The sequence below is a fragment of the Marmota marmota genome, unplaced genomic scaffold, assembly GCF_001458135.2.
Source record: "Marmota marmota marmota unplaced genomic scaffold, marMar, whole genome shotgun sequence".
Taxonomy (NCBI): Eukaryota; Metazoa; Chordata; class Mammalia; order Rodentia; family Sciuridae; genus Marmota; species Marmota marmota.
Window position 1 is genome coordinate 1,821,680 of NW_025999932.1, and position 23,499 is coordinate 1,845,178.

Below are 23,499 nucleotides of genomic sequence, written 5' to 3' on the forward strand. Positions count from 1 at the left end.
CAGGCCCATGGGGACAGGCCAAGGGGACAGGCCAAGGGGACAGGCCCATGAGGACAGGCCCATGGGGACAGGCCAAGGGGACAGGCCCATGGGGACAGGCCCATGGGGACAGGCCAAGGGGGCAGGCCAAGGGGACAGGCCAAGGGGGCAGGCCAAGGGGCAGGCAGTGCTTTTCTCTGAGCAGTCCCTGCCCTTTCTTTCGCCCACCCCCCATGGTGCTCGATGCTATAGTTAAACAAATCTCAGGAGGAAACAAAGTCAAGGCACTCTGCCCTGTCAGAAGTAGCCACCAGACCCCTTGAGCCTGGTGTCCACACCAGGAAGGCCTTGTCCTTGCCCCAGGTGCCCTCCCCTTTGACCCAAGGCCAGCCCCACTGAGTGGTCAGGGGTCACAGATGACCAAGACTCCATGGGAGCTTCTTGGGGTGGGGAATTGGTTCCCTTTCTTCAGAGAGCCCAAGAAGCCCCAGTTCCCTTTGGTCCCCCACAGCAGGCAGGAGCCCAGAGGTGGCAGTAGGCGTTGGACCTGATGGCCTCCAGACAGGCGAGCCTTGGACCAGAGAGGGTGCGATGCTGCAGAGCACGGGCTGTCAGCAGCAGAGCTGGAACAGAAGCCACTAGCACCAGGAGAGCTCCTGGTCACCTGCTGGTCCCAGACAACCCTACTGGTCAGCTCACACCATGTCTCCAGCCAGGCCACATCCCTTTGTACCCCAACCTGTTGGTGTGTCCTCCCTGCCCCCAAGCCATGTCATGTCCCCTCGTGTCCCCACCTCTGCCTGCTAGTGTGTCTTCCATGTCCCCAAACCACATCATGATCCTAAGCCATGGCATGTCCACTTGTGTCCCCCCGGCCCACCGGTGTGCACATGTCCCCAAGCCCTTCCATCCCCTTGTCTCCATGTCATCATGTCCCCATACCACAACATATCTCCTTGTGCCCCACGTCCTCAGGTCATATCGTTTATGTTCATACCCCAGCACTGTGGGGACTAGAGTCTCTCAGTAAGGAAAGGGCAGCTCCCTGTCTCCCTGCAGAGATGGTCGCCAGACGCGCCCAGCTGCCTGGGAGAGTGCCTTCCTCACCAGGGTGAGGGCCAGGGTGTGAGCTGGGACTGGTCCTCAGTGGCCAGCAGGGAGGACAGGAAGAGACCTTCACGGTCTTTAAGGTCACAGAGCCCAGTGGTGAGTCCTTGTCAACAAGTGCAAGGTCCCAGGCTACATGCCCAGCGCCAAAAACATCCCGCCAGCAACAGCGCTGTGTCCATCTTGTGGACGAGGCTCACCTTACATGCGATGCCGTCTTCGACTTCCAGTCTGAAGGCCACCAGAGTCAAATGCTCCCACAGTCTAAACCCCCATCTGTGCAGAGGAGGGTGGTGTCCTGACCAGATGACCATGAGGCCATCACCTAAGCACGGGGCTTACTCTGAGGAGGACGGGGAGGCACCTGGCCCTCGAGAACGAGGCGGCGGGCATGGCTGGCGCTCTCTCTTCTCGGGGACTGGAGCGAGGGTCAGGGTCCTCCTGCCTAATGGGCTCAGCTGCCTGGCTTAGCATGGGTGTCAGGACCCAGCTCCCTCATGCCCCAGGGGGAGCCAGCAGGGCTCCCACGCAGCCTGCTCACTCGTCACCCAGGCCCCCGAGGAGTTAGGAAGAAGAAACTGTGATTTCCAGGGGAAGCTGGGCTGTGCTACCTGATCAACAGTTCCCATGTTGAATGAAATCTGTTTCCATCACTTCTCCCAAAGAAAAAATGCTCCACGAACTTTGCAGTTTCCATTACGTGAAGTTGAAAGGTGATTCTTTGACAATTAGCAATCTTTTCTTTTGAATCATGAGAATAAAGCCGCCATGCACGCAGCTCTGTCAGCAGGAGAGGGAACTTGTGGGGGGTTTTGACAAAGTGCATAATGAAAGCCAAATGAATCCTGGTTTTCCTCCAAGATGAACTTGAGATAGCTTTGAAATCAGAATTTATTAAGGTGCTCGTGATACTGAAAAGCACAGAATAATAACTGCAGCAGAGTAAAATATATACAATTAGAATCCTCATTTTGAGAGACTTCAATGCAGGTAGTGTTGGTGGCGCTGGGAACCCGAGGTGGTTAAGCAGAGCCTGGAACGTGAGGCTCACGTTCACTAATTGGGTAATGACAGCCGTTGCCGCGACTGTCGGCCTCCCCTGAGCCGCAGAAGTTCCCTTTGCCAAGCATGTAATTTCATTATTAAAACACCAAAACACCTCAAAAACGCCTCAAAGCCAGCATTCCACGCTGCACACCCTCCACCGCATCCGTGAGCGAACACACAGCCCTGCCCTGGCCTCATTCCCACTTTTTTGCCCATTTCCACCAGGCAGGCCCACCCCTCCCTGCCCACTGCCCCAGAAGCTGTCAAAGTTTACCAGCTTAACACTACACCGCATGGTCTTCACGTCCATTCCTCCATCCCTCAGTTCTGAGCCAAGAGTGGAGTTTGCTAAGCTGGGAAAGTGCTCCTTCCATGGACCTCAGCAAGAATGAACTCGGCCAAGCCGGCAGCGGCTGAGGGGAGTCCTCCACCCCACACGGCACGCCCAGCAGGAGCCACTGACACCCGGGCATGCCAGCCATACCCCCAGCACCCACGCAGAGTTTTCGGCTCAGTCTTCCTCTTTTGTTTGTCCATGGAACTAAATTCAGAGCCAGAAAATGGAACTTAGAACGGCAACAAGGGTGGCTGGCAGGAGCAGGGAGCACTCGGCAGAAGAAAGCCTGCCTTCTCTGGCTCCCCACGTCCACGGCCGGCCTGGGGCAATCAGGCTCCAGCAGCCTGCTACCTGGGGACAGAACATGACTCTGGAGGAAGCCCCCTTTACAGACTGGCCCCAGCACAGGGCTACGGGCACAGGAATGACAAGGTTGTTTTCATAGTCTACCTAGGGTGGGACAGCACACATTTTACAATCCCCTGAATGTAACTTTCAGCCAACTTGAGGGAGAATCCAAGTTGCTTTTACCCAAGTAGCAGTTGGTGAGACATCTGTAGGGTCACGTCTACCCCACCTGAATCCCCCCGGCACGTTACCCTGCACACAGAACTTCCAAGTTAAGTTCAGCAAACAGATTTCACCAAAAGAAGCCATCTATGCCTAGCACCAGCAGGCACCTCCCCATCCTCCAGGACTCCAGAGCCCAGCTGCAAGGGCAAACACAGCCCCCGTGGCCAGCAGACATCACAGGACATCCCCTCAAAACATCTTGCCATGTTGGCTTAGCACCTGTGCTTGACCACTTGCGGTCCAGGTCCGAGTCCCCGCAGTTCACAGCTAGACACCCTCTTCCTCAATGCCCCAGGTCTGGCTCTCTCCCTCCCCTCACCACCACCCCCAGGACCGGGCAGATTCACTGCAAGTGTCCCCTCAGCACTTGGCGCTGCCCTGGCCCAGCCCAAGGATGCCTTCCCGAGACTCCTGGGAACCGCCAGCCTACCTGCCAGGCTCTGCGTCCAGGCACCGCCCTGGCCCGCCGGACCTCCTGTCCTCAGCAGCGCTCCGCTGCTCCTGAGAACGCCGCCGCGCACCCTTGGCCGCAGGCTGGCTGGCAGCAGCCGCAGCAGCCTTCCCAGCGATGAGCACAGCTTGAGACCATCCACAATTAACCAAATATTGTGTGGCAGCAGCAAATCAACAAGGAAAGCAGCCCAGAGATAAAGCAGAGTGCCTTTCCAAGGGGTGCAGGACGGAGAGCTCCCGAACGCTCCACTTCTTCAAGATCCTTCCAGCCAGCCCCTCTGCTATTTTTACTGTACCATAATGCACTAGGTCTGGCTTTTACCCTATTGAAAGAACATGAATATATTATTATCCACACAAAAGAGCAGGTTATTGTTTATGAATTACCAGCCTTCCCAGCAACAAAGGCTATTTTCATAAGAAAACTCAATTTCATTTTAGCTCCAATTTGATTACCAGCTGAAGAAAAGAAGCTCTGCTCCTAACCCTCAAAGGATTTTTATTCATACCATTGAATGGGCTTTATTGCTTCCTTTTCAAAACTGACGTAGAAAGCTTTTAGAGTAAAACATTGACAAAAAATTATTGCGCTGCTATTTTGTGCAATAACAGAGCTGAAGAGGGGCAATGATTTCTCAGTCATCCTTCACTGTACTTCAGGATGGCAGAGGCTGGAATTAATGACAGAGCAGAGAGAGGAGGCAAGCTAAGGTCTCACAATGCACGTCAAATCTAAATGATCACCATACATTGAAAAGCCCCCCAAAAGCCCACAGCTGATTGATTCGTGGCTTTCACAAGGAAGACAGGCTTGAAGAGTTTATTGCTCCACAATTTGCTCGGAATTATCATAAAAATGAATGTGGAGGCTGAATGTCACCCAGCTTGCTCCAAAAACACACACCCGGGGACAAAGTTCACGCAGGAATTATCACTGCACACCGCACGCGGCAGAGCCAGGGCTGGGTGGCCGCTGCCCGGCTTCACGGTCACACCAAGCACCAGGCTCACCTGGGCTCTGAGACTCCTTCCCGCACATGGGAACGTGGTGGGTCGTCCCGTTTTTGAAGTGAGAAAAGCCCGCAGCTGTGAACAATGGCCCCAACGGCCGCTCACCCTGGCACCTGGGGGCGCCTCAGGCTGGTTGGCCTTCCCAGAGGACAGCGTGGGGAGGGTCTAAGTGGCCCAGGTGGCTGTTGTGGAAATGCTCTCACTGCGTGCTCGCCACTCCTCCTTCCATTACAGCTCTGAGCAATAACGGCTCAGCTCCCGGGTTGCCAGAGAAACCTGCGCTTGGCATTGTGCAAATAGGGTCTGCAGCATAATGACACGGTGCTCGGTGGCCTGGCCTCTCCACGCTCCAGCCTCAGGCCAGAGGGGCCTGTCGGCCAGCCTGGGCTGAGGACCCTCAATCCATGTGGCGGGCGCCAGTCCTCCCCGACTCCTTTATGAGGCCCGGTTGGGACCCAGAAGTGAAGAATTTGTGATCTTTGGGGCTCCATGGTAACGCTTGTATTCAAGAAGAAACTCACCGAGCAAAGCTGCAAGCAGCGGCGCCCTCACTCAGGGCCGGACAGATGGCCTCGGGTGCCCGCTCTCCCTCTGCCAGGCGCCTGCCGCCCCTCGCTCCAAACGAGCCTCGCTGTGTGGAGGTGAGCGCTGCTGTCCAGGCTGTGCTGGCGCCGAGTGGCTGCGTGTCTCTCTCAGGAGACACACACACCCCAGGCCAGGCTGGCCCAGCTCAAGCCTATGCCTGCCTCAGCCCCGACAGCCGGGCACGGGGCCCAGGTGCACCCGAGGCTCCTGGGGGTCTCAGGCTGCCACGTGCAGCTCAGGCCTGCTCAGTGAGCAGGTATGCTTGTGGCTCCGCGGCCCCTGAAGAGGACAAGTCCCAGCTGGGACACCATCTTTGGTGGCCTCCCCTTGCCACAGCTCAGGAACCCCTGCTTCATAACCACTAGCTCCAGGTGTCAACAACGGCACGACTAATGTTTTTTAAAAGGTTAGTTCCATCAAGCATCAGGACGCTCTGGATATTCCAGGGCTCAGCTCCTGCGTGGCCACCCAAGCCAACGGCTAGTGCGTAGTTCACCCAGGGTCCCGGTGCTCCCCACACCCAACCCGGTCACTCAACAGCAGACAGGCCTAGGGTGCAGTACTCAGGGCACTGATGTTCTTACGTCACCGTCAGAACTGAGCTAGCAAACGCCAGCCCTTGTCCAGGAGAGTCCCTTGTCACAGCGTTTGTGCCAACTGCTGCCAGGTAGCCTTGACTCCTACCTCAAGGCACCCTGTGATTCGTTAACTCCGCTCAGAGCCAAAAGCACCGTAGCCACGTCTGAATGAACTCACGTTGCGCAGACTTGCTCCACGAGGCACACCCTGGCCTTGCCCTCAGGACACAGGAGGGTGCCTCAGCACTGTGGTCGGGGCCACCTGATGTAGGAAATCAGCAAAAAGCACAAAAAAAATGGAAAAGAAAAAATGTGGCACTCAGGAGACTGAAAAGGACATGGCTTCCAGAGCTGCAGGCTGCAGCGTCCCGTGTCACCCCAGCTGGACAGACACGGCCAGCAGTCCCTGTTCTTCTGCAAGCAGACACGGGAGCTCCGCAAGGATCGAACCTGAGGTCACAAGTGAATGCTGGCCGTTAGGCAGAAGCACAGATACTGGAACCACGAATAGCCAGGGTCAGCCTTGTAAACGTAAGGCTGCCGTGTCCAGCCAGCTGTGCTGGACTGAAGTCCAGCTGAAGCCCTAAGTCCAGGGTGACTGCATGGAAAGGTAGGTAGGGTCAGAGGTCATAGGTGTGTCCTGACCCCCCGCCCGGGTCTGAGGCTGTACAGAGGAGGATGTCCACTGCGCACAGACACAGTGAAAAATGGCCGTCTTCAGGCCAGGATGAGGCCGTGCCAGGAGCCCACCAGCCGGCCCGGTGACCTCAGCTACCTGAGATGGATGTCACTGGGGCCGGGAGGTGGGGACCAGGGGCCCACCCCGGGGGTCTACTTCCAGCATGTGCCCTGGGACCTGAGTTTGCAGTCACCGGGGCACATATGAGCAGTAGAGGCCCGGGGGCTTGCCTGTGTGGGCAGGGTTGGACCTTGTTGTAGAGCCCTACAAGTCTGCTTTTCTAAATCATTACCCCAGAGGATCCCTAAGAGGGTATCCTCAGCCTTTAAAGGTCAGAACTTCATGGGACAAAAGAATGCACAAAATAGGAAAAACGCTCCCCTGCAATTATTTTACGCTGAAGATAAATGCAAAAGGAACCTCGAAAACATAGCGAAAGTTTTCTACAGGTGGGTTTCTTCCAGAAGCCCAAAGAGGCTTCAAAATAGTTGGGTTGTAGGGTCGGCGGGCCAGGGTCTCTGTGAGACCACGTGCTGGGCCTCCCAGACCGGGCTCCCAGTGCCAGGACCACCTGGACTTGTCTTTGGATTCCCAGTGCCAACCACACAATAGGGCACAACAGAAATGTGAGAACGAGACGGCCTCAGACGTCGTGGACCAGCGAGGGACCTGGCACAGATAAACCTGAGTGTTGGCTCCCATGTCGACGGAGGCTGATGCTCAGTCAATATGACCGTGAGAGATCATGAACTCGGGTGCTGTATGGTACATCTAAGACGCACCTCCATTCTCAAGCAACCTGACGCTGGACGACCATTCAACACCCGGAGCCGGAAGACCACGTCTACCTCCTGAGGGTGGAAGAAAGACACAGAGACCCTGTGCAACAAGAAGACTTCACCGGTAGGCGATCCCATCCACCCTCAAGATCAAGAAGGACGCAACTTGGGTTCCAGAAAGTTGGTCTGACCCTCCGGGTGTCAGACCCTCTCATCACTCTCAGATCATAAACTTCAACCCCACAGGAGACTAGGTCTCATGAAACCCAGGCTTTGCACAAGTGACAGCCAAGGTGACAAGGAGGTGGAGGAGTCTCATGCTCCCAAGAGACAGCAGAGCCCATCCTGGGGTGGCCTGCTCCCCTGTCCTCTCCTACACAGACACACAGCCTGTCCTGGGGTGGCCTGCTCCCCTGTCCTCTCCTACACAGACACACAGCCTGTCCTGGGGTGGCCTGCTCCCCTGTCCTCTCCTACACAGACACACAGCCTGTCCTGGGGTGGCCTGCTCCCCTGTCCTCTCCTACACAGACACACAGCCTGTCCTGGGGTGGCCCGCTCTCCTTCCCTCTCCGACACAGTGCAGTGTACACCCTTCCTGGAGTCAGCAGCTGCCTGCAGGCTCTCCCCTGAGCCCCCTGGTGTCATGGGGCAGCTTCTCTGGACCCTGGAGACACAGGAGAAGCTCCGTCTCACCTGTCCCCGTGACTGCGGGGAAGAACACTGGAGACACAGCCACGCGAACTCCCTCCTGCTTCCCTTGTCCCCTTTCATGGTGTTCCACCTGTTTCCATTTATCATCCAGAGGCCTGTGATCTCCACAGGGGACATGTGCTTCTGCCCTCCCCAGCTGCCCGAGCAGGAGGGCCGGCCCCACCCCGCAGCCGTGGGCTCCCCGCTCAGTTAGAATCCAGTTGGCAGGAGCTCTACTCGCCTCCACTGCTCTGACACCCCAGGAAGACAGTGAGCCGGTTTCCGCCCGAGGCGCAGCCTGCGTCCTTCAGGAGACTTCGTCTAAAGCCCTTCTGGGTTCCAGCAGAACGTTCTGATCTTGGCCAAGTGAAACTGCTCTGGGGGTGGGCAGGAACAGCCCCGTCTTCTCAGGCCGTCCTGAGTTCCCGACAGAGGACAGAGTCCGGCTGCACCTGCCGCCCTGTTCAGACGCTGACCAGGAGTCAGTGCGGACCCCACAGGCTCAGGGGCTCACCCACAACACGCTCCCATCCCAGACTGCAGCCTGGAGTTCCGGATCCCAGACCACCAGCTCTTCTTTCAGGGTCGGGTTCAGGGCCTCCACTGACCCTTCAGGTTCAGCAGTTGTGGAATGACTTGGGACTTGGGAAACGCTACATTAGGGCTGATATTCAAGAGTACAGCTGGGCCCATGGGGGTGCATGGGCTGCAAGGTTGGGCGGCAGGGGTGGGAGGTGCGCTCCTGGGCATGACCCCCCACCTGGCAGTGTTCCCCATGGGAAGCTCTGACCCCACTGCTGCAAGGGTTCCATGATTGTGGGTGTCCAGTGAGGCGCAGGCAAGCCGTTCCCAGGACTCCCTCTTCCATTCAGGGGCTGCAGTGGGACCTGTCCTTGACCAGTGGCCTCTCTGTGCTTCAGGCAGCATCACCTGCTTCTGGCCAGGCGGCAGGTCTTTCCCTCGCAGGGTGTACGGCGGAGGAGCTGCACAGGACTGCGGCTCGTCCTGAACCAGGCCGCCGCTCTCAAGGGTGAAATTATGCCCGGGGTCTCCCACAGGCTCGCGCACCTCCCGGCCCAGGGACGGATTCCCGCTGGGCCACCTTCAGTTCCCTACTGTTTGCATCTGTTTCCACGGCAGCAGTTGGCTTCTCCACCGCCCTGCAGCCTCCCACTCTTGGGGGCTCCGCCGACCTCCAGAAACACGAATGTCAGGCCCAATCACTTGGCAGCTGGCATCACATCCAAGTCTTAGAATCTCCTTATGTCAGGGGACAAATCAATCCGAAGGTGATCACTTAGTACATCAGGTTCTCTCACTGAGGAAATGAGAATAGAAAAATCTAGAAAAGAAATCTAAAGATGACAACATGCACACAGACAGACAGACAGACACACGTACACACACAGCTTAGGAAGTGCCAGGATGCTTCTGTGCTCCCAGTGGAAGCAAGGAAACAGATACTGCTGAGGGTTTTTATGGGACGCGACGGTTTCAGGGTTAAATGGCAGAAAGTCCATTCACAATGTAGGAGAGAGTAGCTGTCGGGGGAGGGGGAGTCTAAAGAAAAGGGGAGTGAAGAGGAGGGAGGAGGAGCTGGCTCAGGAAGGCCACGCTAAGTGCTCCCTGGAGGTGCAGAGGCTGCCGGAGGGGAGGTCTGCGTCCTGCCAGGACTCACAGCTGACCATGCAGCGGGCCCCAGCAGGCTGGCACTGAAGCCTTCCAGGCCAGGCTCCCTCCCTGACGTCCACTCAGTGGGGTCACAGTGGGTTCTGCAGAGCCCTCAGCTGACCCACAAGACTGTACCCACTGTGTGACGGGGAACTAGCAGCCCCAGGCCCCCTGGCTGCCTGCACTTCAGTGGCCTGACTCCATCTCGCCCCCCAGCTCCAGGTCCCCTAAGAAGCCCCCCTCTGGCCCCAGGAAATGTGAGGGGCTCCTCTGGAGCTGTGGGGACCACGGCCTTCGTGTCTAGGCTGGGGCGTGTTAGAGAATGGAGAGGGCCTCCTCATAATCACACCCGGGCAGCAGGCCTGAACCAAACAGGCCAGCACCTCAGCCCTCGCAGAAAGAGGCCCTTCCCCAGCTGGCCTCTGGGTGAGCTGGGCAAGACCCAGGGAGACAGGGGGCCTGGGGTGCACCCGCAGTGTCTGTGACCCCAGCACGACCCTGCCCAGCCCACCCTGCAGACTTCCTGAGTTGAAGGATTAAAGTGTTCAACAGCCGCATGGTGTGGCACCGATCACCAGATGACAAGGACATTGTGCCACACGGGCTCTGAGAGCGCAGACGTGTGGGGTGCTGCCCATCCTGCTCTTGACCACCGGTCCCAGGAAGTGTGGCAGCAGAGCTGGGGCTTGGCAGCGTGGGGAGGGTGGTGTGGACCAACCCACTCAGGAGAGCTCTCCCTATTCCAACAACTGATTCAACTGCCCTTGACCGTGGCCCTGGAATGAGTCGGGAAGTAGAGAAGGTGACACTTTTGCGGCCTGAGAAACCAGCACACGACTCAGCAGCTGATTCAGCTCACGCGTCTGAGAGCAGTCGTGCACACGCCGCCCAGCCAGGTTGCCCTCAGTGGACTCTGGGGCACGGTCAGCGGACAGCAGCTGAGGGCGGCCGGCGGGCAGCTGGTTTAGTCTCCAGGTAGGGAGGAAGACGCAAGGCCTCTTTGGACTGGGCTCAGAGCAGGACAGTAACATCTCACCACATTCTTTAGCTGCCTGGGACGCGAGGACTAGAGACAGAGGCACTCTTGGTGGGAAAGCACTGCGGCCGTCTTGCCATCTACCAAAACTCTGTGACGAGACCAGGCCCACAGCCCCCGACCACAGTGGGGCCTGGGAAAGGGCAGGGGGCTTCTCTTGGGATCTGACTTTCCATCTACAGATTGGAAGGGCTGGAGAGGATGGCTCTTCTGGAAACTGTTGTCTGCCACCAAGAATGAGGACTTAGGCCAGTAGGGAAGACTTCGATTTGTGATTTAAGGTGCTTACTTATGAGATTATCGGAGTCCACGTGTCGTCTTCCTTCCTGCTTTCAGAGGTGGCTTTGAGAGTTTGTGCCCTGGGCTTGTGTTGGCCTGACTAGCCACTAAGCTCAGTTTTGCCGACAATCAGGGAGGCTGTGTGTTGGTTTGACACACAGTGTCAGATCACACCTGACGGGCATCTGGGAGATGGGTGGGTAAGAGACGGCAACCCCAGTGTAGCAAAAGCCGGCGACCTGCGAAGGACGCTTGGGCTCCACTTATTCTTCAGGTCATTAGGCCTCTTACAGCAAAATGCAGCCCCTTCACTGCTTTCTGAATCCAGCCTTGTGAAGCCAGAATCTCACTGTCCTGCCGCCTGAGTGTTCTGACGGGGGAAGAACCCTTCCCAAACTCCCTCTCTTTCCCTTTCATGGCTGCCCAGATCGCTACTGTTGGCCTCCATCTTCCTCCCGGGAGCCAGAGGCCTCATTTGCAGGCCAAATCAGGGAGAAAATAAAAGGACCAGGCTCCAAGTGAGAGCTCAGAACCGATGTCCCTGCCGGAGCCGCAGACCCAGGGGGGACCTCCACCTGCCTCCCAGACCTTGCAGGCAGACAGAGCCACTTGTAAGCTAGTGTCCAGCCCAAGAGCTGGGAGTGAACCTGGGCCACAGGAATGCCCATCGACAGGGGAGGGGCAGGGGGCGGGTCTCTGGTGGCAGGGACTGGTCCTGCCTCAGACACCCTGGCTCAGACTGTACCACTACTCAGGCCCATGCCTGGGGAGGCCACTCAGGACGAGAGGAAACGGCAGGAAGGGCAGGAGCAGGGAGCGGGGGAGGCTGTTGAGCAGCAGGTCCTCCAGCACCCGAGGGCCTCTGCCCGCCATGCGGGGAGCAGGAGGGGGCTCCTCGATGAGCGAGGCCCTCCCGTGCTGTGCTGTTCCCCGGGTCCTGTCATCCACACCACGACTTTAAAGTTTGGGATTCGGGGTTTCCGGTCTGAAGGAAGCTCGGCCTCGGGGGGCCTGTGGCCCTGCTTCCGTGCTGCAGACCTGGGATCTAGCCTGAGCAGGAAGAGAGGCCAAGGCACGGTCCTGACTCCCTCTATCTGAGAGACGGAGTTGGAAACGGGCATTGGGCACCACTGTTCACAAGCAGCAGCACTCAGGACCGACAAAGAAGGAAGCAGGAGTGGCACTGCCCTGGGGCCGGCAGCCGCCCCGTCACGGCCAGAGCCCGCCTGGGCCTGCTCCTGCAGCACCACCAGGAGAGCAGCACCCAGACTCCGTCCCCTTCCTCGCCCTTGCTGGCTCCAGCACCAGGCTCTCACAGGGCACCCAGGCGCTTTAGAGTGGGAGGCTCAGACAGTCCTCACATTCCAGAAGCTTCTCTGTGAACGCTGGTCCTCAGACCTGATGATGCTTGAGAGCAGATTCTGCCTGGTGGCCCCTGAGAGAGCCTTTGCTGTCCTCTGGGAGCATCACTTCCCACCGCACACACAGGCACAGGGACCTTTAAGAAAATCAGGTTATTTGTGTATTTTTTCCAAAACCTGACCTGCCTGAAGGTGATCCTGCGGTCAGGGAGGCCCACGAGCTCCCCGCTCTCCCCTCCACTCCCCCAGTTCACAATCTCCTTTCTCCCCCGTGCCTGCTCCTCCCTGGCATGCCACAGTTCCTGCCCAGACGCCGGCAACCCCAGGACACAGCCGAAGCGCCAGTGAGTGCCAGGAGGTGTTTCCAACGAAGTCCCCACAAAACAGCAAGATTAACGTGCTGAGAGCGACCACGTCTGAGAACGTCCTACTTCCTCTGCCTAGCGATTATGTGGACCAGTTACCCACAATTAAATCACATACCAACCCAGATGGGGGTGGTAACTCATGGTACTGTCAGTAAAATTAGTATCCAACACACAAGTATTTTAATTGCAGGAAAATATAATTGGGGGTCAAGAAATATTTCAGATCCTACGTTAAATATTGCATGAAGATAAAACTGAGGGCAAAATGTAATGGCAAAGGGAACAGGGTCAAATTTGTCTGTTTGGAAGAGCTTGTTTGTAGGTATTTTTAAGTGGATGATAGTGACTAGTAAATTGTCATGGTGTTTACATTGTACTGGACATACAATGTTTTAATCTTAAAATGCCAATATTTATGATATTTCAGCAATTAAGTCCTTTGCAACCATTGACAATTAGTATTTCTAGATGTGTGCTCACAACAGAGTGGGGTAATATGGCTGGGGTCCCCAGAGGGGGACGTTGTGGCGTTTCTCCATAAAGGGAGCTATTGGGAGGCAGTGGACCTTTAAGAGGCGGAGCCTAAGGGAAGGTTTTTAGGCCATTGGGGCGTGCCCTTGAAGGGGATCATGGGACCCTGGTCTCTTCCTCTTCAGCTTTCTGGCCAAAGTAAGCCATTTGCTCTGCTAGGGCTCCCCACCATTGCCATCTGGCACCTCTATGAGATGCCCAAAGCAATAAGTCTGCCTGGGCTTAGACTGGAATCTCCAAAACTGTGAGCCAGAATAAACCTTTTCTCTTTATAAATTAACCATCTCAGGTGTTTTGTTGTTGTAAGGGAAGCTGACTAACACCGAGGGAAGCACAGCTTGCCATCGATCTTCCACAAAGGGGTACAGAGCACAGGTGGCGGGGTTTTTAGCCCCCCCCCCCCGGCCCCACTCCTCCTCCTNTCCCCCTTTGTCAGGGTTTTTAGTCCCCGTCTCCTCCTGACCAGCAGGAGAAGCGGGGAAAGCACGCCCCGACCAGGACGAGCCAAGAAAGGTAAAGGTCGACTGGCAGCCCGCACCCAGCCCTCCCTCACCAGAGGACAGACGCACCAGGGAGACCGAAGCAGGATCTCGTTTACTGAGGAAGTACACACAACCTATACACTGCACAGGAGCCAATCAGGATAAAGGTCAGAGGGGTGGAGTGAGTCCATAAGGGAAGGCACGAGCTGTCCATGAGGGCGGGAGAGTCCTGGACCTATCCTGGAGATGGTCTGCCTTTTCTGTCACCACCCACAGCACCGCCTCCTGGCTGATCGTCAGGAGCCACCCCAGCCACAGGTGCGACCCCAAGACCGGGAAGGGGGCAGCAAGTCACGCCCTACACACAGGACCAAGGAGCCTTCCCAGCATTTCTGTTATTGATAGAACTCGCGCTCACGCAGCATCTGAGAGGGTGCCACTCGGCTCTGTGCTGACACGGAGCATGGGAGCTTTCAACGCACCAGGGCGAGAAAGAGGCACCTCATAAGTGTGCTCCCTCGTGATCCTTCCTGGTCACAGTGGTTCTGGGGGTGGGTCCTGGGGACCTCTTCCCCCAGGGTTCAGCTGGTGGTCCCCCAGAACAGGCATCTTGCAACCTGTGGGACTCCCAGGAGAGAGAGCGTAGGCATCGGCCGTGTTCCTGTCAAGCCAAACAAAGGAGGTGTAGGCCCAGGCGAGGACCTCCTGAGGGTCACAGGCGGAGGACACACCGAGACTTCGCCAGCAGAGGAGGGACCCAGGTGCGTCACGGCAGGCCACAGCTGAAGGATGACCAAGGGCTGTCCCAAAGGCCTTGGGCACTCATCCAAGAGAGACAGGGCAAGGGCGCCTGAGCTGGAGGCCTGGTCAGACGGCACCGTGAGGGCCCCGGGCAGAGCTAGTGTGATCCTCAACACCTCGGGAGGCACCGGGCAAGCCCCATGGGGCAGAAGGGCCGGCTCGCCTAGGTCTGGTCCCCAAGAGCCTCTCCCCGGTGCCACTCCTGCTCCGTGAGGCCTCCCAGCCACGACCCTTCCTCGAGCCAGCGACAGGGCCCCCCTGGCCCCCAAGACCCCCTGCCTCATCCGCCACTGGTCCCCAGGACCCCCGCGAGGGTGTGGATGAAGCATGGCCCAGGCTGCCTCTTTCCTCAGGCTTCCCAGGGTCAGTTTGCCTGGGCATTGTGAGGAACCCGAGAGGGACACGTCCTTGTCCCGTTTCACCGGGGGAACAGTAAGTTCCAGGTCTTCTCCCCCTCAGCAGACTCCCAGGTGCCAGGGCAGGACTGAAGAACTAGGAAGCTCTCCATTGGCTTCTGCTGGGTGCCCACGGCTTTATTATGTCCTCACTGGACTGATGGACAGAGGCCACTGGGAAGGACGCGGGGGAACAGCAGTGAGCGTGGAGAACATCTCTCCATGAGGCTCCTTGCCGTGTGCAGACACGACTTCCAAGGAAAACGAGGGACACAGCCCCCAAAGTCTTGGTGGCTTTTTAAAAAGCACTTTATTTTCTCAAAGCACTTTTTAAGTGAAACAGGCAGAGTCTACTGTGGGGTGCAGCGGCCTCGGAGAGGCGGAGAGTGGGTTGGAGGGGGCTGCGGGTAGGACCGGCTGAGCCCCGCAGCTCTGCAGGAAGGGGGAGCGACCAGGTAGCCGAGCTCCTGCACACACGTGCTGTCACCTGGGGACACGCACACACATCCGCACACGCACGTCACATACATCCTTGCCACTCAGCTTGCCCACATGTCACCACTGTGGCCAGCGAGCCTGATGTCAGCCCCTGGAAGGAGGAAGAGTCATCTTGGCCCGGGGTTCCAATCCATGGTCACCTGCCTCCAGGGGTGAGGGACAAGACTCCCTCTCCACGGGCAGCCCATGGCCTGCTTCCTCCAGCTGGACCCTGCCCCCTACGGTCTCCACTGCCTCTATCAACGTCATCCGTGGAGGAACCCCCTGAGGAGGTCGGAGACCCCCAACCAGTCACTTCCTCCAGGCTCACCTCTGCATCGACCAAGCCCTCAGCAGGAGCCTCCGGGGGACACTGCATATGCAAACCAGAGCGTGGCCAAGCAAGGACATGCCCCAGGGAAGGGAGTGGCTTCTCCGTGGCCACGCAGAGACCCAAACACCCCTCGGCCCCCTCCAGACCACAGTCTGGCCTTCGCTGCTGCTGCCGGCAACCCTGGAGAGGGCCAGGCCGGCAGATTCCCACAGTGAGTCTGGGTTTCAGTACTACAGCCGTCCCTCAGAGCCACGGGGATGGACTCCAGGACCCCTTGGATACCCGAGTCTGTGGAACTCGAGTCCGTCACATTAAAGGCCTGGTATTCACAGGGAGTCCCCACGGCCCTCCCCACGCTCCATGGCACCCACAGATGACCTGCCACCCCTGTGGCAGTATGACAGTCCTTTTGTGGTTCAGGGGAAACGGCGAGAAAGCGCCTGTGCGCGGCCATCGTTTATGAGACTTTTTTCCACTATTTTCAACCCATGGTTGGTTGAATCTGTGAGTACAGAACCCACCAAATGGAGGGCCATCTGTACGTTTTATTGTATCATTTCACATTGCAAAAATAACACATGCTTATTGCAAAAGCATTAGCAATGAGAAAATGCAAAGAAGGTCACCCAAAGAGAAGTGCAGTGAGCAAGGGCAGTGCCTCCTCACCAAGGGCAGTGCCTCCTCGCCATCTCCTACCGTTGTCCCTGGCCAGCACTCAGGTCCCTGGTTCCTGTAACCCGTGGTCAATCGTACCCATATGATCTTCGCGCAGCAAGATCATAGAGGGAAACTGCGTTCACATGTCTTATTATCGTATATTGCTACAACTGTTCTATTTTATTACTATTGTTGGGAATTTTTGCCTGATTTATAAATTAAACATCCTCACAGGTGTGAATGTACAGGGAAACCACGGTGCACATAGGGTTCAGTCCTGCCCACAGATTCAGGCATCCACTGTGGTCTCGGAACATGTCCCCTGTGGAAGGAGAGTGACTACTGAATGCACAATATCAGTTAGTTTCGTGTGTCGACGTGGCTACACCACGGAGCCCAGACACTTGGCCAAACACCCGTCTGGATGTTGCTGGGAAGTGTTATTTACATTAAACCAACTCTGAAGTCAGTAGCTTCTAGTTCAGCACATGACCCTCCAGACTGTGGGTGGGCCTCGTCCCATCAGTGGAAGCCCTTAAGTCTGAAGCCCCCGAGGAAGACGGGATTTGCTTCCAGACCACCTGGGGTCTCAGAGCTGCAACATCCCCTTCCCTGGTCCCCCGCCTGAGGCTCCTTCAGGTCAATCGTGTGAGCGACCTCCTTAACATACACAGTTACACACAAACACCCACACACACAGCCTGCCGGCTGTCTCTCTGGAGAACCTCCTACACATGTACGTACATGACCCCTAGAGAGGCCCAGCCAACTTCACTCGTGGACACCGTCCTTCGCTCTGCAACAAACACTCCCCTCCTCCCACCCCTTCAGTGGCTCCACAGAATTCAGCTGCAGGTGGCCAGGGCAGCTGGGCCAGGGCGGCGATGTCCCAGATGGGGCAGCTCCCCGGCTCTTCTGTGTTTCCTACAAACTCCCTTCCGAAGCCCTAACAGGCACAGGCCCAGCCGGCGGACCGCCCTGGGCCAGGAGGAGAGTCCGTGGCTGCCCTGAGGTCCAGCTCACTGCCCCAGGAGCCCTGAGCCGCACTGACCGGCACGAGAGCGGGGAGCACCCCAACTCTGTCTGCAGCCGGCTGCTCCCTAATTGATAATGTAACTATCAGGAGAGGCATATTGCTGCACACACAGCGCTTTCAACCGTTTATCACAATGTTGATCTTTATTTTAAATATAAATCAGGCAATCATTGATGTCTTTTATGCTGTTTGTATTTATTCAAGAATATTTAACTGTAGACAAAAAGTGACTTATTCATTATTCATCCCGAACAAGGCGAGTGTGGCAATTTGAAAAGGCTGACATTTGAGCTTTTTGCCAACACTAGCAAAATTATATCCTTCCCATTGTAAATCAATGAAGTAGAATCATCGTGCACAAAGGAATTAAATTGCCTTGTCACTTTAATAAGGCCACCTTACACACAGCCTTCAACCAGGCCATTGTGCAGAGAGACGGTGGATCCTCCGCCCGGCCGCCGCGCGCAGTTGGATTTCCAATTAAATGAGTCTCCAGGTCTTCCACGCCACCCCTGTCCTCCCCGAGAGACGGTCCAGATGTCCCCACGCGACTCGCTATCGGCGGCACACACACCTCGGGCGGACGGGCACTCTGCCTTGCATGGCTCTTCCCAGCGCTGCCCACCCGGCTCCACCTGTGCCCGTCCCCACCCTGTCTCAGCGCCTCTCTGGCTCCGCGTGACGAATGTGCACCCAGGCACACACCAGCACCACACACACCTCAGGCATCGATTCTCTGCCAGTTTTGCTTTCACTGAGGAGCATCTGTGTAGCAACAAAGGACAACACCTGAATTAAACACCTTGGGTGGACGGTCGGGAGGACCAGGAGAGCGGGAACAGAGAGGCCTGGCTGGACAGCAGCACAGAAAGCAGCTCCCAGCGCAGGCCACCGCCCCCGCACCTGCACCTCTGCCAGCCTTATCACACAGAGGAAGGAGGGGGACCAGGACAGACGGCAGGACACGAGCACGTCTCCAGAAGGCGGGAGCAGACACGGGAGCAGTGGCAGAGCAGGTGCCTGCCGGGAAGGGAGGAGGGCAGACGCGGAGCAGCCCAGGCCACGGGGCTCAGGACCAGGGCCCTGCACCTCCAGGTGAGGACTGGAGGACTGGGGAGGGCAGAAGTTGCTGAAATCCTGATGAGAACATCTTTAGAGCCCAGGCCCCTTCTCTGAGCCCCAGGGACAGATGGCACCCCCTCCACCTGTGTCAGTCCCTCTCCAGCACTGTGACAGAACACCTGAGGAAATCAGCGTGAAGGAGGAAAGAGTTCCTGTGGCCTCTGCTCTCAGATCTTTCAGCCACAGTGGCCTGGCCCTGGTTTCTGGGCCCATGTGAGGCAGAGCATCATGGCGGCACCACGTGGTGGAGCAGAGCTGCCCGCCTCATGGTGGCCAGGAAGCAGAGAGCGCTCACTGTTCTACCCCAGCCTGCCCCGATCCCAGTAAGCTAGGAACCACCAATGAGTTGGTCCCTCATGGGGTCAGAGTCCTCGTAACCCAGTCACACATCCCAGAGGCCACACCTCTGCACCGCTGTGTGGAGGACCAGCCTTCAGCACATCATCTTTCAGGGACACTCCAGACCCAGCCACAGTAGTTCTCTCTGAAAAGAGGAAGTTCACTGATGGCCAAGACCAAACATGCTCAGAGCCAAAGGAAGTGATTCTCCTTTGGCTGGGCCAGGTCAGCCAAAGGGCAAGCAGAGCTGGGCTCTTCCCAAGGCTGTGTGAAGCCCAGTGCTCCCAGCCCTGGGACACAGCCCGTCCTGCAGGCCCAGCCCCTGCATCTACCTCCAGCCCAGGTGTTCGCAGTCGGCTTCTGTGACCCCAGGCTTCCTCCGGCCTTTGGAACGACTCGCTCACCCTACAGAAGAGAGAGAAGGTCTCAGGAGCGTTCCTGATGCCGACTGCAAGCAGAGGGGCAAGACCAGCCAGACTGGGGGCGGGGGCCGACCACCACCTCACACCTGCACGTGCACACAGCACACGGCTGGCCACTCCACAGGGACCCCTGTCCTTCACCCCCAGTGAAGGGTGATAGCAAGGAAGACGGGGTGTCCTCGGGCTGCAGGTCCTCTCAGGTTCTTCAAGGACACCCTGGCCATCGTCACTGTGCTGACACACCTGGCACTGCTCATCAAGAGGGGCATACAGAGCTCGGGGACGGCGGGGTGGGTCTCGGGAGACCCCTGCCCAGCACGCTGAAGCCCTGGACTCCACCACAGCACCACAGAGAAACTCACAAGGACCATGTTGCACAACTCCGCAAGTAATTTTAAAACCTAGGTGAAATGAACAATTTCCTAAGATTTATAAAATCGTCGCAAATAAAGATAAAAAGCTTAAACAGATCTACTTTCACAGACCAAATTATGTCACTGAAGAACCCTCTCAGAAGGTGAAGCTAGATGGTGGCACAGGGACCCACTAAGAAACCACAAGGATCTCAGGGTTACAGAAGTGGCTCTAGAGTGTGGAAGGAAGAGACTCCAAATGCAGTCTTGGAACAAGTGCGACATGGATATCCAAGCCAATAAAAACCTCAAAAGGGAAACTACAGATTTATATTTGCAAGAATATCCATGCAAGAAAAATAAAGTAAAATGTCAGCAAACAGAATCATCATGTCCAAGTAGACCATTCTAGGAATGAGAGGCCGGGTACACATCAGAAAATCAATATAATCTACCATATCAGTAACAGGTTCAAGGAAAGAATTATTAAACGTTATCCATTATATTAAAAAGATACATATGCATGTATATGCCACATACACACCTATGTATAGACCACTGTGTTACCTAAATACACACACGACATCTTGTATAGACACGAGGAAGCACTGGTTTTGTAGCTCACTATACACGGGTGTGTACGTAGTGATGTGCACATGTATACAATCAATCCCTCACTCACATGGTTCCCAATAGGGAACAAAGAGGCGCTTCTCACTGAGGTCACGACCAGGCGAGGACCCCTGCCACCTGCGTCCCAAGTCAGCTGTGCAGACACGGGATGAAGGCCACTGGGTGAGGAGGGGCCAAGAAATGGACACAATCTTGGAAAGAGACAAAACTTGATTTGCAGATGACATAATAATATACCTGGAAAAACCAAAGAGGTTCAATTCTGAAAATAACAAACAATTCAAAAATCGGCACATCATAAAATGAACCCACGGAAATCAGTGTCCTGAGGGCAGGCACACACAGACTAAGGACTCGAAGGAGGAGACACTTAACTGGGAGAGGAGCTACAGCAGGTGAGGGAGGCACTTAGCAATTTCAGCCAAGTGAACGTGAAGGTGATCACCAACAGAGCTCAGAAGCCAGGTCAGGTGTGCTCTGCAGACAGCTCCCCACCAGGACATCAGTCTTCCTGGAGAGGATGCGTGGACTGAACGGAGTTTCCACAAGTGCTCGTCCTGCTCCTAAATAAGTTGGCTTTGAAGTTTAAATGACTAATTAGCCTTGATAACAGCCAGAAAACTGAAGGGCGAGGCAGGCAAGGCACCAGATGTCAAATGTAAGAAGCCTCGACCATCAAAACCACGCGCTGGACAGACCAACCAAGGGCACAGAATCCAAAGTCCAGGGACAAACTCAAGGTGGCCAGAAACGCAGTGCCTGACCCAAGCGGCACCCCAACCACTGGGAAAGGCAGGCCTCTGACGGTCCCACCTGCTGGGGTGACGGCGTAGCCCCCGGAAAGCAGGAGGGTCCACGGCTCACACCAGATCACAGAATAAGCACCAGGGGTCTGAGTGGGAGAGCACTGGAAGGAACAGGGTGAGACCTCAGATCTGCAGGTGAAGGGCACGAAGGACGTCGCTCGTGATTTAAATCCGTAATTCAAACGATGCTTAGATTGACACTAGAAATGTTTTTTAACTTCTGAAAACACCATCATCAAATCAAAACACAGGAGAGAACCTGGTAGAAATTACATGCAACACATCTCGGAGGAAGGGCTGATCTCCCCGATGTAGAAATGCCCTAAGTGAAGGAGACCAGCAAGACCAAACGCCGAGCAGACGCACAGCAGAGGCTCCTGGACACAGCACTCGGAGGCCTGCGCCGTGGGACAGGACGCTCGGCCCCACGCACACCTGCAGACCACACCACATGAGGAGGCCCCCCTACTGCCCATGCCGGCAAAACCCAGGCCAGGCCACACCCTGATGGGCAAGGGAGTGGACGCTGCACCTCACAGAGCCAGTGCCCAGTCGGCTGTGGAATCTTGGCCTCCTCCTTCCCCGGGAGTCCTGCCGCTCAGGCGAGTCCTGAGAAGTGCGCAGTCAGATACAGTGATTTGCTCCGGGTGGCATTATGTGCAATCGCAAACCTCAGTTTCCCAAGTACCCATCGTGGGCAGAGTCACAAATGACGGTGCAGCCAGAGAAGGAGGACTTTGGAGCTACAAAAGGGAACCTATCCATAAAATAATGAAGAGAGGTTTACAGAATGCATTTTTATGTTAAAGCAAAATACAAAAGAGTGCACGTAGTGTAGTACCTTTGTGCCTGACAGGTTAAATAAGAAAGACAAACATAGTTTTAAAAAGCGATTGCACACACATACACAGCAGACTACACACCCACACACAGGATAAACAAAACATCATCGCAGCCTCGGGGCTGACTGGGAAATAAAATGAAAGGAAGGCCTATGGGAACACGAATTCTCTGAGGACACTTTTGTCATGTGCTTTTGTCTCCTAAGCATCTACAAGATTAACATTTAAAAATAAGTCAAGTGGGATGTGGAAAGGCACCTCCTAAAACTAAAGAAAGCAGAAGCATGTGACCCTGAGGCATGACCACTGCCGCAGTCTGGCTGGGCACAAATGCCGCAGTCTGGCTGGGCACACAATCAGGAGCCACCACACAGCTTGTAGATTCAAACAGCAACTCTTTATTCCCGAACTCACACCAGCCGTCTACAAACACGTTCTGGGGAAATCCACGTTCTCTGCCCAAATCCACGTTCTCTGCCCAAATCCACCTTCACTGGGCTTCTGTCTCCCAAAATATACTGTCTGAATCCCGTGAGAACTCAAGGGGAACTTAGGCAGCAGGATACGCCCTATTCCCAGCAGGAATAATCTTAAACCTTAAACCTGGAACCTAAACTGGGAACGCCCTAAACCCGATTATGTTAAACCGGGAACACCCTAATCCGCCCTGGTCCTTGAGCAAGGTCAACTACATTCAATGTCACTGCAAAATGTCAGCAACATGGGGTACGCTGGCAAGGAAATTGTCATACCTACTTGGCTAATGGCTCCCAGCAGACCACCTCACCACACAGTCACCTGGGAGCAAAACCAATGCAAGCCGTCCTGAACCCAGTGCTCTGGTGCACACACTGTGGCCGGCACCAAGGACAATGATCACTGCAAAGAAGTCTTGAACTTGCTGAACCTTGTTGTCGCCTCGGGGCCGTGGTGAAGTGCCCCTGGTGCCATCCTCAGCGCCACAAGAACCTGTCTGCAGTTGTGGAGGTGTCACTGTGGTGCCTCTGGAGTCACCCTGTGCAGGCTGCAGCCTGAGGAACAGCACAGTGTTGAAGGCCGGAAACCAAGATGCTCCCTGTAGAGAAGGGGCCTCTGCAGGAGGAGCTGGCCGTGGTGCTGCACGTGGATTGTGGGGCCAGGAAGGAAGAACGGCTCCCAGCACCGTCCGTCCAAGGGCAGGAGTGGCCACACTCCAGTGGACACAACACCCAGGGCCCAGGCCTTACAAATGCCTCTCCAGGCTCAAGCAGGGAAGCCGTCTTGGACACCAGCTTGTTCCAGCCCTGGGGCAGGATGGACGCAGAGAGAGCGGGGACTGTTTCACGTCCAAGGCAGAGAACACAAAGGTCTCCCAGGCACACCAGAAAGATGCCAGATCTCCACGAAGAGGCTCCCTGGCCGCACTTGAAGCACGTTGGCCTCAGAAAGAACAAGAGGGCACGAGGCTACACGCACTGAATTAGAAGAACCCGCGAGTCTCTGGAGAATTCAGAGAGGGACGGCTCCTCCTCCCAGAAAGGGCCAGGCAGACTGGGAGGGAAGGGTCCGCGGCCCCATTCTGCAGGCCCTGGGGGACAGTGCAGGGACAGGACATCCCTCAGCCCACTTCCGCCCCTCACTTGCTCCAGAGGGGAAAGGCGGTCAGGCCATGTGGCCCAGCGATGGAGGGTGCAGTGGTCTCTGTCCAAGGTTACAGGAGCAGGCAGCATCCCCCAGGCAGTGTCCTCTGACCC